Raw genomic sequence first — 10840 nt, forward strand, 5'->3', positions numbered from 1 at the left:
CTCTTTGTCTACCGATTCTGCGGTTCGCAGAGCTGCTACGACTGCTGCTTATACCATTTTCCCAATACGCCGATCCACACGAAGACGACACTGGAGTAGAGGGATGCGAAGAGTCGAGGGATATTCTCGTGGACCAGTGCCCATGCTCGACGATCCGAGCAAAACGCCAGCAAAGCACACACATCGAGAGACCGAACGAGCGAGAGCGAGAGGGAAAGAGTTGGATCGATCGACAAGGGCCATGACAATAGCACGAGTGAAACTAGATGGTAGATAGTGTGATCCTTTATATTATGTGCATTTATATTTATATACATACGTGTATGTACTTGAAGCATATACGTATATATGTGGAAAATATACAGATAGAGAAGCGTGTAATGTATTATTGGGTATACTCTCCGCGTCGAGAATGCGAGTATATATTCCTAAAATCCACGTGATACACACGTGCGAACGGGACTATGCTACGGAATTCATTAATTCATTAATAATCACGCTCTTGATGAGGCACTCTGTGCATCTCCGTTTAACTCTGTATCCATCCCAGCTCTCTCACTGCGTGTTCCCGACAGAACGAGCGTTTTACGATTCGATTATCATGTGTGTGTTTAACACATAATACTATATTACAGATTCATCGACGCTTTACATATGTATACCGGAGCCAACCGTCCATTTTCTCTCTCATATATGCCGTACCCATTGATGTTTGTGTGTTCAATAATAACTATATGTTCTCTTGAACGTCGACCGCAGCATCGGAGCACACAAAAGCGCCAATCAATCATATTCATCGATCGATCCTCATTAATATTTTAATTGGACTTTGAAATTCCATATGAAATCAAATATAAAAACAGCAATTAATCATTCGACCTCCCGCGGATCTTCGACACAGCGAGTTATCCTTCAATGGAACAATATTTAATAGTCTATTCATTATAAATATATTGTCTCTTATTACATATTGTTATACTTGTGCATTAAACAATTTAGTACAAGCATTTTCTCAATGAGGCTTCATTACTGCAACCTCCTTGACTCGAATGAAGCCTCGATTGCTTATGCATATTAAATAGCTGAGCTACGAGATGCGAGAGAAGCCCTCTCAAGAGGAAACCGATTGATCCATAAATTCGTCGTAGCGCCAACGATGCACGATAGTTTCCTGTATATATTATCATCCTGTATGGGAATAACATTCTAACGTACAATTTCCTTGAATGAGCTACGTATACCTTGCATCGGTAGAGATATCAATGCTGCAGACTTTGAACATCCAAACGCGCAATGACCGTGTGTCATTTGTACGTTCTGCTAACAAAAGCCTGTTGTATTAGCAGCCAGTAATGCCGCATAATTCCCACTTGCGTACGTCAGTATTTTGTCGAATTTCGAAAGCCGCAACGCTCTCCAAATATTTCGTGTTTTACGGCGCTGCATGTTTATATTTTTAGGTCCAGTCAATAACGAGTCATGCGAATCGTCATATTATTGCAATCACCGCCGTCTCCTTTGCAATAACAATAAGGGAACGAGCATTCTTTTGGCTAAATTTTGGCCCTTCTCGCACACGATATTGTCGAATGATCATTGATTATTATTGGAAACATATTTTCCGAGGGTCCAATAGATGCTGGCCGTTTCTGACCCCCCCGTCCCGTTCTTGTTCAATAACCCATATTTGCATCATTGATCGTCGAATAGGCAAGCGTTTCATCTGGAACGTGTACGTAGGTGTGAATTTCTCGTTCATTCTCCGATTCTCTGTCTATCTCTGTCAAGTTTCATATAGCGCACGAGCAGGTCGTGCGTCAGGATCGGCAAGCAGGGAAAGGAGCGCACTACGGTAATGATAATCATTGTTCGGCAGAGAATTCGATATCGATTACCGATTACGAGCGATGGCCTGATTTGCACGTCTATACATATATCAAGTCATGAAATGAGTCATTGCTATGAGGAGGAGGGAGGGGGAGGGGCGGCGGCAGCGGGCAGAGATGCGAAAGGGATAGAACGTCACACCGCAAGCATCATCAGGTAGAACATGCACGAAGCAAAGCGAGCAGGAGTATATGGGGAAACGGCAGTTTCGCTATTACTCACAGCGTCTCGAATCTGGTAATGCGAGCACGGCGGATATTGCAATCCTTTGACTTGAGGCCCCTCCGATCATGGAGAACGATAAAAACTTTTCATTATTTCAATACTACTCCATTCGTATATCGGAGGTCTCTTGCGTCTATTGCGACGAATTGAACGTCAAAATGTCAAGGTGGTCTCTAGAGAGGAATATGTAATTTGGAACGATAATCGTTCCAGATTTGTCAAATTAATCTGACAAATGAAAATGCTCGAAATAAAGCACGAGACATTGACGCTGATTGATATTCGACGGGCATTTTGAACGATTTATCGAATATATATCTGTCTTAATCGAATATTCTTAACTCCCTTAACGGATTCTCGATATGGGGGACAAAACTTATAGACGAAAATAAATCAACTAGATCTCCGGTAATTTGTAACAACGATAAATTCGATAATTCCCCTATTGAGAGGTTTTGGAAAAGTGACTGATGCCACAATCTCATCGATACCAATTATCCAGTCATTGGAATAATCGTTGCGTTATTGAATCGTGATGAATCACTATGACAGAAAACGAGAAACCCTATCACGCTTTTTGTAGTGGGGAAAAAAAACTTAGTACGTATTACATATGCTAAAAGAACCTCGAAATTCACCTCATTAAATTTGTAATTGGATTTGACGCGTAGGTTCATTGTTACCGCGGAAATAGACGGTTTTGCGCGAGCTTATTTTCGCGAAGCGAGGAACCGCCGTGAGATAAATGAAATCCATTCACAGCATTATGAATATATATCCTGCAGTGACAAAGATATTTTTATCCGAGAAAAAGTAGGATAATACTAAAATTCCAATTTCCCACGAATTCTCGTTACTTAATAGTTGATTCCACTCGAATATTTTCCACTCTCGGTATAAACTTATCCCTAAATTATATTCCATACATACACACCCACATCATTTCAGTGTTAAATGCGTTCTGGTGAAAACCACCGTCACCGCGAGATTCAGCCGCGTATGCTTTAAACCACACGTGGATTTCATACACATGCAGGCAGGCAGGCAGGCAGGCGCGCATATTATTGCGCGTTTGTACAAAACGCCTTCTACTTCCAACCGACGCTAAGCCAAGAGGAAATAGAACGAGAAACTCACTCGCGGAAGTCCTAAAAACCGCGTAAATACGCTTTCTCGCGCGCCCTCCCGTTGCGGTAAAACGATCCTCGATCTGGCTCTTTCTCTCAACCTTTCTCTCCGCTTCTCTCGCCACGCGCGCGCGCGCGCGCTTCGGTTCATGAAAATATTCCTATATACTCGTATATATTCGAATGTATACCAATGTCAGTTAATACATATTAATACGAATACAGTTGCTAAAGGATGGGATATGTGTTTGTGGATTTGCACAGAGCTCATAGTCGCCAAAGCACAGGGATATATTTGTACTTACGGAACGTTTCCTCCTCTATATACATGTATACACCGAAGAATAATGCGCTCGGAGCTTAATTACCGCATTTAAACACGTATTTTGTTGAATTCCAAAAGCGAGCGAACCTGCAGCTCGTTCATTCGGTCTTTTACTTCACTATACATGCAAGCGTATAGCGTCTGTATAGTGCATATATGAATTTGCGTACATTGCCACATATTTATTTATATAACCATGTGTGTACATATGATTACTACAGAACGTATATCGAGAGCTGATAAACAAAGGGACGCGTACAGTATTTTCCTTTTTTTCAAAATCCCACGCTCACACGCCCTTTTTCTGCATTTCTGCGATTAATGTACATATGTACACGCAGAGTTGTACTGTAATGAGTCAAACATGGGTGGAAGGGGATTAGAGGCGCGACGTGTTCGCGACGTTCTATCTGTCGCATACGTCACCGTCACCTCGTCGACATTCTGCACCTATTTCTCTCGCGTTCTCTCTCTCTCTCTCTCTCTCTCTCTCTCTCTCTCTCTCTCTCTCTCTCTCTCTCTCTCTCTCTCTCTCTCTCTCTCTCTCTCTCTCTCTCTCTCTCTCTCTTCTCACACGTTTCTATTTCTCTCGGGGTTAAATGAGTATCACTGTCGATGAATTTAACCGCGCCGCTCACTCCAATCCTACAGGCGTACATTACGAAATGAAATTTTCCAGAATACGTATAACTGTTTGCTCACTCTACTATTTTATTATTGTTCATATGATTATTGTCATTATTGCGATTGGATACCTCGGGAAATATGCGACTCTGAAATACGATTGATTTGCAATCTTCAATGTTATTACGAGCGCGCAAATATGCGTACAGAGGGATAGTTCTGTTTCTAAATAGAGCGAGAGGTAAAGAGGATTTCGTGGTCGATGATTTGCCTGTTTGCATCGTATCATTCCGCTGATTTTGTAAACACTCTAACGCGGAACGCCCCTAATCAAGGGAAATCAATTTCTAGATATATGATTGCGAATCTTTGATAGAAATTTGCTAATGCAAAGTCTGTCATTGCACTTTCTTCTCGAGTACTAAACAATCAATATGTTTTTTTTTTTTTTTTTTTATATTCCAAAACGTACAATTATTTATTGTTGTAATTAAAAGAAATTGGCCAATGCTGCAACGAAGAGAAATTAAATTGTTAAAATAATTTACGGTGATTTCCCTCCTAACGTTTTTATCGATGCTCGATTTCTCCGCTATGCACAGTTTATCGAATGATCTTTCAAAACCAAGCTGAATACTTAGCTTCGATTTCGCATCGTTTGAACACATGCCGGTGGTTAATTATTCTTAAAATGCATAATATCGCGTGTTGAGATCACTCAAATTAGTAGAATTGGTGTGGAATTAGCGAAAATTACTGGCCGAAACAAGGGGTCAAATAAATTGTAAACGTGCGCGGTTATAATATATCTGTGTATATACATGTACAACGCATCCGCGTGTACAGAGAAACAAAGGAAGGGGCAGGAGGATTCGAGCGCGACTAGAAGGGAAAGATGAATAGATAGAGAAAAACGAGAGGTTTGAAAGCGATGGGGAAACTAATGACGGATATAAATTGGTGTTGGGCCCTGGTAAAAGAGCGATACAGAGGAGGGAAAGAGGGAAAAGCCTAGGATTCGGATATCGATTCTCAATTACGCGCACTGTGCATATCTGCATACCCTCTGGTATACGGCTTTCTCACCACCTTGCCTCTCGCTCTGTCCCGAACGAGAGAGAGTGCGAAATCTACGCCCGTCCCCTCGCCCCTTCCCCGGCTCTTTTCCTCTCGCGTACTTCTCACCCTTCCTTCTTCTCCTGCTGTTGCTGCTCCTCCTCCTGGTCGGGGCTCCGTTCAGAGTTACAGTCCAAATATTCAAATATCCACCGCGGTATGGGTGTACAGCTTCCCGACAAACGGATCGAGTTATTGTTGCACAAGGGAGATGTAACGGTGAGTAAGAGAGAAAGGGAGGAAAAGATCGAAGAGAAAGAGCCGCTGGTAACGTACAGTACGAAGTACTACAAATTTTTCTCACGCAGTCCAAAAAATCATCTCTCGCGTGGCAATAACATCTTTGCAATGACTTTGTTATTGCAGGCTCGACGCTGAAAATAATGTCGCAACTCCAAGAAACTCCCTCGGCTTGAAGTTTCATCCATAAATTTAACAATTTTTGTTCTCCAACTCTACGGGACTTTTACTGTAGTAGCCGGATACGCACGAGCTTTGCAAAGCTCCTCGTATCGCTTGTACACTATACCATATCGATGCACACAGTGATTCAGTAGCCAACATATACGTACAACACTCGGAACTAACCGATGCACTCTCTTCCTATTGCGCCATAGAGCGAACGACATACGCGCGGGCGTTATGGGTGAAATTATTGCAAATTTACATCTCGCGCCGTCAAACGTTTTGCCGGTACTAGCTTTCCGTAGGAATACAACGATCTATGGGGAGCCTGATGCTCAATCGGGCTCCCCATTTTTGCGTATGTCGAAATATCAGGGGCATCGCTCAAATTTTCGTCATTTATCTCGATGTGTTAAGAACTCTTGTTGCCTGATCGATTTACCGTGAATATCGTCAATGAATTATTCTAAAATAATACTAAAACTAACACGATCCCCGCAATAAAAACAATCACGGACTTTAGTTGTTGCGTGAGTGACGCTCGCAAATAAAGCTCGACGATGATCATCCTTCACCGAACTTTTCCGAGTTTGCTTTCGTAAAAACAGCATCCCTTAATCCTCCAATCGATTGAGCATCGAATACCTCATATCTACCGAGTCGTTATACTAAAATAACTTTATCGATGTTTAATCCACGCGTGGAATATTTCCATGTGTGCTATATTCGTAGATTTCAATATCGATCAGAGTTCGAGCTATTATCGGCTGTGTTCTCTCTCTCTCTCTCTCTCTCTCGTACGTCACGAAGTTTGATGGGCCATGTGGAAAGCTCATTTAAATATCAACAAGGTGTTACGGTGATTGTAAATTCGAATTTGACGACGAGAAAAATCCCTATGCGCATTGTACGACGGCAAATTGTGACCGTTTGGCTCGAACATCACATCATCAAAAACATTGTACATTTTACTTTTTCTCTATTTCGCTGCATACGTCTCTCTCTTTATATTTCACTTGATAACCCCATATAATCGAATGGTAAAGCGTTATCGTCATTTGAACCAAATCGATGTGGTACGACGGAGAATCTACTGGCGAACGAAACGTTTGTTGGTCAAATGATTATTATAGTAATACCGTACATCTTATCTATGCAACAACCACAAAATCTCTGTGCACAATGGAAAACGCACGCATTGGCGAATTCACGTGAAGTTAAAACTTTTTCCTAGAGGATCAGATCAGGCTTCTATCGTAGGCTCGGACATAAATAAATGGTCAACAATAAACAGTAGTTTTTTCAAATCGAATCCAATAAGCAAAGCAATTCTTAGAGCGCACGTCCAAAGTACCTCTATTTCACAATTTTTGTTAATTTTTTTCCTTCATAATTGTAGAAACAAGCATAAAATTTTTTGTCCCCGGTCCCGGTCGATTTTCCAAAGTCAATAGGATCGCTCGATTTGAAATTTCTAAGGACGGTTTTCGGTCAGACGAAAGAGCCCATAGGTGCGTTGGCACACGTATTCAATGCCATAAAATGCAATGTAAACAAGAGTAACGCGTAGTAAGCACGTTAGAACGATCCTCCAGGCAATTGGCAGTAAAAAGGGCACACCTTGAACAGATTTAATGATAAAAGTGATTGGTATAAGGGCTTTTTGTTCGGTAGGAGTGGAGGGTGACCGTTAAAGCTTTTCACAGCTCAATCGATGCGTGCGGGGATGGTGTATGCTAGGGGAAATTTGGATATCATCGATAAGCGTTTTACGGCGACACAGAGCCCATTATCGCGTCACGTTCGCGTGCCTCACCTCGCCCTCATGCTCTACATTTTCCTATGTATATGCGGAAGGAATTCCAGCACGAAACAACAATGAATTCCGTAGCCGCACAGCCGCTAAATGCTTCAGCAACAACAACACAGACGCCTTTCGACTACACGCCCATTGCCGATTTACCCACACGTTTCTACTCATATAAACATATAAATATACATACGCCTATGAAAGTATATAGAAAGCTGGTCAACCAAAAGCTCTGGGTACAGCTAACAACACACCTACCAATGTGTACCGTTGCTCTCTAGCAATCTCTCACGATTCTCCTGCACACGATCCGAAATTGTCCCGCGAATCGTCTATCTCTCTTGATCGCGCTTGACATCGAGGATGGACACAGCACACCTCATGACGGTGTGTTGCCTATCGGCAAAATTGTAACGGTCATAAATCATACCAACAGTACGTAATCGGCTCGTGGAGATCTCAGCGTCTCTCTCACTCCATTTATCGATCCAACCCAATTACGAACTCACCTCGCCTGATTTATATACATATTCAGATTAAGTCTTCAACCCGAACTCAACATCGGCGCGCATCCGAATCCTCTATCCTTCGACCAAACTTTTTCCCTCTGCTCGCGACGCACACAACGGGCTAGAGTAAACTGCATTTTTCGTGTTATTTTTTATCCGCACCCTCTGGCCGAATTCTCGTCGAGATCCCAAAGCGTCACGACTTTGAACGCGCGCGTGTTTGAATATATTTGCTGCGGTAGCAAAGACCGAATGTAGGATCAAAATCAGATTTTACACTAATTTAAAATGCATCGGAAACAGGATCAAAATATATTCTGAGCTACGACAAATAATCAAAGATTAATGCCAAGTGATGAGTATTCCCTTTGGCAGGGCGCAGGGTGAAGCCCATTTGATACGTTCATCGTTAACCCAACCTTCGTTTACTGAATCATTAACACGAATGTCTTTGAGCAACGCGATTTTTCAATTGGTATACACCAGCCAGTTTTGACTCCCTCGGAAGGCTTCCAAATCATTCGTCTCCCTCTTCTCATTCATCAAGCAGAGAATTATGTATTCGCGTATACAGATATTTCACCAGAAAGTGTACTCGTAGCTATATATAAGTAGACGCGGATACACGTATGGACGTTTACGTGCAACACAGAGGAAAGCTAATGTGTATAGTCGCGGACTACATACCAACAACGAATTCCGTCCCGGGAAATAGCTAAGCGGCTATCCATTACGCGAAGTACATTATTCACTTAACACCGACACGAGACGTACACACGTAAAGGAAGGGACAGGGAGGCTTGAGGGAGAAAAGCGAGGGTTGTATACTCGCAAAATGCTGGTGTTGTGGTGTGCGGTGGAGATGCGCTCGATGATGATGATGATGATGATGATGGTACTGGTGCAAAATTGTTGGGGATTAACTTCGTTCGTTAGGGTTACTCTCCGTATTATATAAATATATACACACGTATGCAGTCATACATAAATGTATAGTTGTGTTATAAATAAATAAATATACGTGAAGGTATATAGATGTGTGTAAATATAGCCGGTATATGTATGCTGAGCGCATACATATCAAAATATGTATAGTATGCGGTGCAGCATATATAATAGAGTTATGTATACGAATTTACTTTATATTCCCTTCGCCTCGCTGTGTACCCTGCAGTACGGCGGCATACCCTCGGGGACCATCAATTACGCAAATTAATAATTATATATATTATTCCGCTCGAAACATCCGCGTTATTCTGCCACTGTTTCCCGATCTCTTCGCCTATATGGTGGGTTGCGCATACGTCTGACGAGCCTGTGACTGTAACTGTGCGTCTGTTTTCACTGGCAAGTGAAAATTATTACGAGTTGGCGTGATAAATTTACTGGATCCACGGGTGACAGGATCATTGAAAACTTCTTGTTTCCTGAAATGGGCCGCCACGCCGGCTTGCGCGCAAATATGCATCGCGTTTAAACTCCAACAATTTTAACTCGTTTTCCGATTTTTTCAAATATCGTTAACGTTCTATTTCATATAATCGATGTTAATTGGACACTAAATTTCATTACTCCCAAATAATATTAAACCGTTTGAACGCCGAGGAAAATATTGCGTTCATTACATTTTATTGTTTTATATTATTCAAACCGCGTTTATTACTGTTTTATTTTCGACATTAAATGCCGAATTTTCTGCAAAAGTTATCGTTCGTCAGCCGTTTCGTCCGAGCCAAACAAACACTTTGCTGATGATCGAATGTTTCTAAAGTTTAAAATTTCATATTTTTATTTTATATCGATATTTGTTTCAAGCCAGCCACGAGTGTACTATATTTGTAAAAAATAGTTTGAATTGTTTCAATAATTTTGTTCCCCAATGCAGATGGCATAGTTCAAGAGAAGCATTGACTCGAAATTCCGAAAGCCGGAGGCGTTATTGCTTTTTGCCCGCTTAATTTATTGATCCTGATTAAGCGTTGATGGTAGAGAACGCGGTTTGGCCCGTAACTCGTAAAAATTTCCAGCAATTTCCTGCCCTTTTTACCCGTTCACGGATATACGTATATGTACACGTTCATACTTATATATACCTGTGCAGACAAACACATATGTATGTACATAAATAGAAAAGGAGAGAGATGAAGGAGCGAGCCAGTGTCGTTTCCTCGATATCGAGTTTCACGGGCGAAGCAAGCGAATCGTATATCCGAGGAAAAAGCGTAGTTTGGGGTAAAACGGTACGTTAGGTTTTCTCGAGGTTGGAGAAAAGGCGGGAACCGATAAGTTACAAACGAGCGTAACGGAACGCCTAATTGCACGAACAATAGGCACGAACGTACATCATTCGGTCGACAATGTCGCGGCAAGAGGAGGGGAATTGAGAGAAAGACGAGTATAGTATACGTCGTATACGTAGCAGCCAATGGTGGAAGGAAAGAGACACATAGCGGCGGGGAGAGAGGGAGAGAGGCATAAGTACTTTATCGCATTCGACCACGTATATCGATATATTGTATATGAGTGTATATCGAAGCGCAAAGCCTAATAATCGGTCCTCGCAGATTCTGACAGTGTGAAGCACCCCATTGTGCATTACTGTGTATACAGCTCCGAGCCAATACCGTATAATCACAATTGTTGTTCCAACCTCACCTTCTCCGCTTGCTCCTCTCGCGATCCTCGAGAATTCGCTATCGATTACCGATTACGCGTGACTAAACCGTTATGTTCAACGCGACTTCGATGACCACGGGCGTTCATGGGGCCATCGCTGATCCGTGTGTGCTCCTTGGATGCCCCAATAGATATG

This window comes from Venturia canescens, chromosome 3 (assembly GCF_019457755.1).
Source record: "Venturia canescens isolate UGA chromosome 3, ASM1945775v1, whole genome shotgun sequence".
Classification (NCBI taxonomy): Eukaryota; Metazoa; Arthropoda; class Insecta; order Hymenoptera; family Ichneumonidae; genus Venturia; species Venturia canescens.